We start from the raw sequence: 6,358 nt of genomic DNA, 5'->3' as shown, positions 1-6,358 counted from the left end.
TCTTCTGCCCTGCCCTGCCCTGCCCTGCCCTGCTCCGCTCCCCCCGCCGCCCCGGGGCTGCCCTGCCCTGCCCTGCCCTGCTCCCCCGGCCGCCCCGGGCTGGCCGCTCGGTGTGCTGGAGCCAGCCGCCTCTTGTTGGCAAGGTGGAGCAGTGGCTGCAGCAGTACCGCTGCTCCATGCTTTGCAGGTATTTCCCAACTTTCTCCTACGACCTCTCCCAGCTTCTCTGGAGCCGGTTGGGAGGTGGTGCCCAGCAAGCAGCTCGTTTCCTCCTGGACACCTCCTGGGCCACAGTTTTACTGCTCCTGTTGGGAACAGCTCTCCAGGACCAGGCCCTGAGTGGGCAGACAGGAAAAGTCAAATGGATGAAACCCGGCGTGCAGCTGTTAAGAGAATATCTGCAACAGCACCCAGAGGGGCACGTGCAGCTTTTCCATCTTCCGCAGTCCTGCTGGCCTGGTAGCTTTCCTCAAACCTGAACACAACTGATGCTTGTGCTCAAGTTGGGCTACGAGCTGTGTGCTACAGCCTCAGTGCATCCAGCCCAGATAGCCTGGCAGCCAGGGACCACAATTAGGTTGAACTCATCTTTGAAGCCAGTTTATTGGCCAGCTGTTTGCAGCAAGAGCAATCATGGCTTTGCAACCGTACAGCACCTAGCACAATGAATTCTTCGCGCTGGTCCAACCTTCTCAGCCACTTCCCCTGTCTATGCCCCAGTGTCAATGCAGTGTACTTTAATAGTAATTTTCAGGGGTCGTTCTGCTTGTTTAAGCCTCTGCCCATTGAACTAGGCCCAGAGAATGGAAGGTCCTTACAGCTACCCAACCATTTTATGGTGTTAGCATCTGCAGCCAGGTCAGCCTGGGGATCTGTTGTGGTAGGTGTTAGTGTGGTCAAAGCAGAAACTACCCCAAAATCTTACACTCTGTCTGTAGGGAAAACACAAACTGAAGATGAGGGAAAAGTGAAAGGGTCAAAAAGTATTAATTGACTGTCCTAATAACAACTTCATCTGCTGCAGGGTGGCTAAAGGAGTGAAGTTCTCAGACAAAGGACCAAGGGAATGTGCAGCAGAACTCTTTCCTTGCCAGCCAAACCCAAATCTGAGGCTGACTCCAATGCCACCCTAAAAGATGGCCAGATACCTTCATGACCCTCTCTTGAGGGCACAAACTCCAGAGAAGATGTTGCAGGATGCGACACTAGAAATGGCAGTCACCATATCCTTCCCTCTCCACATGAATAGCTGCCCGAGTATTGCCTGATCAAGAATCAATGTATCTTAGACTGAAATTGCAGTTTTCTCCCAGATCTGACAGCTGGAGGCCAGGGAACCTGCTTCAGCAGGACTTTACCTGGTAACATGTAGGAAGTCTTTGGCATTGGAAGTTTAAGCTGTAATCATATTAAGCAGCCACATTTATTCCCCAAAAATGGAACAAGAAACAGCACGTTCCAGTGACCTGACCATGGGCTCGGAAGCTAAAACATACCACCCCAGCCTCTGCTGCAGCCATGGTACATGCATTTTTTAGTTTGAGTTCCTCAGCTATAAAACAGACAGTCAAATACTCACCTAGCACAGAGAGATTGCAAAGGTCACCTAAGCAATGAGTGAAGGTCTTCAGAACAAGCAGATTAGTTTCTAGTGCTTTATCCTTCCCTTCTTCTCCACTCCAGCAGCTGCTAAAGCCCCCATGGTATTTGCCAGCCATTTGGAAATTACAGGAGTTTGTCACTGCCACTCTGTCCATTTGCTCACTGCTCAGGGAAGGGGGTTTTAGGTGCTGGCATGGCCATTGCACACAGTGCAGCTCAGTCCAGTTCCATCAAACCTGCCTGCCCTGACAGAGAAGGGGCTGGAGCCCTCTTCATGCCTTCTTGACCCTTCCAGTGCACAGCTCAGGCTCCTACCCTGTCTGACCTGGTGAATCTAGCCCTGCTATGGTGTTATTTATGGAAGCCTGTCACGGAGCTTGAAACTGAGCCAGCCTGGAGCCTTCTGCTTCACCCAAATGCATCTTAGTGCATTAATAAAGAGCAAACATTGCAATGTGCTTTGCATTTTTACTTACAATCCAGCACTGCATTGTCTGGAGAGAAAAACAATACGGTACAGCCCTGCGCTGTCTGGGGAGAAGAGAGTTCACTTGCACGCACTACGGCACTGTGTTAGTCAGCCCTCAGACAGCCCAGCACCACCCTGGCCACACAGAAAATCCTGCTGATGTGACAGTGCAGCACCAACACCCCCAGCTCGGCAGCAGTGGGGAAACCTGGATTGCCTGGACTGCCTGATACAGCAGCACTTTGCCAGAGCGGTGCACAGCTGTGTACAGGCCATGTGTGGGCAAGTTGGAGCACTCTGTTTGCACCAAAGGATCCAGGTGTAGGACCAGGACACAGGACAGTCCCTTGTCCCTTTATTCTCAAGATAATGCACCGGCTCTTACACACAGTGTGGTGAAATGAAACCAAAGATCAGATGAACACAGTCTGTGCAAATCACTCAGGTACCTGCTTTCTGATCAGGAAAGCTGGGCTTTATCCTCACTGCAAAGATGCAGCTTTCCAGCAGTTTCTGTCTTGAATATTCCTGCTCAGCCCACAAGGATCATATGGAGGGGCTGTAAACTGACTGACAGTCACCCCACCAGGCCTTGCCCACATACCTAGTCAGCTCACCTGCTTTCATCTGAGACACCTGAGTAACCAGCTCCTTGCAAAGAGCAGTGTCTCCATGGGGTACATCAGCTGCCTTCATTTGGGGTCAAACTGCCAGTGCAATAGTCAGCTCCCCACAAGCCTTCGATGAGACTGTCACAGATCCATGTCGCCAACCACCTTTGCCTCTGTAGCCTGCACCGATGGATGGGACCGACTTTGCACGGTCCATTACTCTTGCTCAGCCTCTGCCAGTTCACAGTCATCCAACAGAGCCTAGATATGAGACCCACAGGCACATGCAACTTGGAAATTTTCCAGCAGGTTAAATAGTCTGAGAGAGGTTGAACTTCAATCCCCTCCTCTTGGAGGCTTTTGCTATTTCTCAGAGGGTTAGTAAGGTCTCCAGAAAAAGGGCAGAGAGAGGGAGTTGACTCATAAAGTACAAGAAGTTGTCGTGGCTAGAAGGTACTTGCAGCCACTCTCTCCAGAGCTGAGCATCTCAAAACCGCTACTGAATGCTAAACACAGTGTTTCTGTGTGGCAACTGAGGCACGGACTCTCCATTGAAGTGCAAAAGGAAAGACACTTTATTATTACAATAATACATACTTATGCTCTCGCCAAAGCTCTTACTTCATAATTAGCAAATCAGCAATTAGACAGCTATCAATCCTTTCTCCTATGAGCATAAGACCACTCTAACACGCGCTGTGCAGACCAATCAACTTCTTGTTCACGCAGTGTTCATGCGGCAGTAACTTCTCACAGTTTAATACTTTTTCACAGTTCAGTGTTGCAGCTGTCCGTTGTTTTTCCCTGCCACCTTGGTGTAACTTACAGCTTCTTATCTATCTTCCAAGGCCTGTTTTCCATCAAAACCTAGCAGTTTCTCAGAGGCTGTGTAGGGCTGACAGGCTGATGCCTCCTACAGTTCTGAGCAGCTGCTCCTTTCCAGAACAAGCTCAGGTAGAGGCTAGCCCAAAGCCAGCTCTCCAAAGGAGGCTCTCCAAAGGAAAACTGATGTGCTGCATCTGGTGCAATCTGCACTCAGGCCACGACCTACAACTGAAGCAACGGAGCTGCATTGAGAGACACAAAAATATTAAACCCTCCTCTGGAAACTACACAAAGTACAGTATGGAAGCTGCAGAGCAGGCTCCTTAGGCTAAAATACCCTGCCAGCTGTTCTACTTACCCTATGTCTCAGGAACACTCCTGCACTTCCTGGTGACGTGAAACTCTCCTGACGAACATCCTGATGTAATGTTTTCCATTGTTTCTTCTTGGCCGAAGCAAACCGTGCTTTTTTGGCAGGAGCAACCCGGGCTCAGTTAGTCATATCTTCGTCATCTCTTGGCTAGACTACAGCTATGTGATACACCTGGGCATGAAGCCCACAGCACTTGGCAAATGCCAACCAGAAGAGCATGCTACAGTGGGAGCCCTGGCTACCACAGTCACATCAAACTTACCCTCTGCTCCCTAGGCCACCTTTTGGCTTGGAAGTCAAGCCAAATTCAAGCCTGAGTCCTGATCTTCAAGACATTTAATGGCATGGACCCAGCATGGCTAAAAGATCAAAGACACCAAGATGGAAACCGTGATCAACAATCAACAACTCTGCCACTATCCAAAAGCAGTGGAGTCATCCAGCATGAAGACTGGGTTTGCCTGTGACAGAGACAGGGTTTTCTCTGAGAACAAGCTCTTCCTGGCTGGTGAAAAGTGAAGTAAGTCTAAGATGCTGAGTAATTCCCTCCTTTTGCATATCCCATCTCTCTGCCAAGATGTGAGTCAGGTTCATGCTGGGATTCTTTTTTTTTTTTTTTTTTTCCCCGTTATCTTGTATAAAATAGTAACATCTGTCTCCTGAACCCAGGTGAAGTTCTTGGTCTCTTCCCCAGCAGCAAACTCTCCAGCTGGCACGACAAGATGCACTACAGCTAGAAAGTCTTGGCACTAACCAGCAAGATCTGCTACTACATTTCAACAACAAATGCTAGAGCACTCCCTCCCAGAGAGACCCTTCAGGGGTCCGTCCAGCAGTTGCACCAAGGTTTTCCTAATGAAAGACTCCTAGTGCAGGTCCCTGGGTGGTCTAATCCAAAAGTCTTCATACTGCACTCCACAGGGAACAAGCTTGTGACATAGTGCTGATTCGTATTTCCAGTTGTCAAAGAAAAATAGCTAAAAATACCTTTGTTTCATTATTACTTGAAAGAGTAAGCACTAACTGTATTTGCTCCAGGCTACTGATGGTGAAAGGTTTGGAGGGATAGGGAGGTGATTCAAAATACGGTCCCTTCATTGCTGCAGACCTTGAGTGGGGTTTTCAGCTTCCCTGAGGCATGCAGTGATAGAGACAGACTGCCCCGTGGAAAGTGCTAGTGCTGCTATCCTGTGTCTGCTTCTCTTGATGGAGACAAGCCTATGCTGGGATGAATTAAAATTGGGGCTGAAAAAAAGATGTGGTCTAGTTTTCTGTAATTTTATTTTTCAGGCAAAAAAGCAATAAGGCAAACAGAAACCTCAGATTGCTACCATTAAAAAAATACAGTAATTTCTCAGAAGCATGTCAACATTGTGACTCCTTTTAAACTCTCCACGTTTCTACTGAATTAACGTGTTTGTGCATGTTTTTGAACTGTAATCCATAATGCCTGAGTCTACTTAACCTCTCTTTACATGCCATGCTTCTTCGTGTGCATTTGTCTTCCCATACATATCTATATGCCACGTTATGCATTTAGCAGGCTCCCTAAATATGGCTCGTAAATCACCCAGGGTTAAAATTCACTCCTACTCTCACAACATTATTTCCTAATCTCTAAAACATGTCAGTGGAAGAGCTTGAGGGTGACCTTTGGCATCATAAATTGGAGAGCAGGTTGACATGGAAATGACCTCAAGAAAATCAGAACGTAGAATCACGCGTCCAGCTCCGTAAGAGCCTGGCAGGGATAAACCTCTCCCCTGGGCTCAGACATCCCGGAGCAGGATGGAGAGGCCAAGCTCGGCTTCTGCAAACCTCTCCCTGTGAGCACCGCGAGAGAGGGGACGTGTCTGCTTGGAGCGAAATGTGTATGCAAACACGGCCAAGGCTTGCGGTAGCGGGGACGAGCAGCTGCGGTCATTTCAGGGAGGGATAGCACGCTGCACCGCTGCACAGGGATTTTGCTATGAACTTCGGTAGGAACCGGGCTGGAGCCGAAGCTACAAGTAGCATGTGGGATCCCAGGGAGCTGTCAGCGGGCGGGAGCGCGGTGTTCCCCGCACAGCCGGCAGCCCCCGCGTCCCAGGAAGAGCGGCGCGGCGGTGCAGAGAAGCGCTTCTCGGTACGGCCGAGAGCCGCAACAGCGCGTGCGGTAATTGGCCGGTAATTAGCAACCCTTGCAACCGCTGGCCCATCGTGCAGGGGAACGTTTCCGGCACCGACTGCGGACTTGGCTCCCCCCCGAAAACTCTGCCTGGCTGGTGGCTCTAGAGCCGTAAAGCCCGAGCGGGCTCGCCGCGCCGGTGCTGAGCGGAGTGGATGCCCAGCACGGGCCTCGGGGTGCCGGGTCGCCAAGCGGTGAGCGAGGCGCGCAGGCGACGGTGACGGCAGCGACGACAACGCCATGTAAGCGGACACACACACCCGCACAGGCACCCGCGGGCCCGCTGTGTGCGCCCGGGGCGGGCCGGGCAC

This window comes from Athene cunicularia (assembly GCF_003259725.1).
Source record: "Athene cunicularia isolate RWA chromosome 6 unlocalized genomic scaffold, athCun1 chr6_part1, whole genome shotgun sequence".
Classification (NCBI taxonomy): Eukaryota; Metazoa; Chordata; class Aves; order Strigiformes; family Strigidae; genus Athene; species Athene cunicularia.
The sequence above is the reverse complement of the archived record's forward strand: the minus strand, read 5'-3'. Positions refer to the sequence as shown.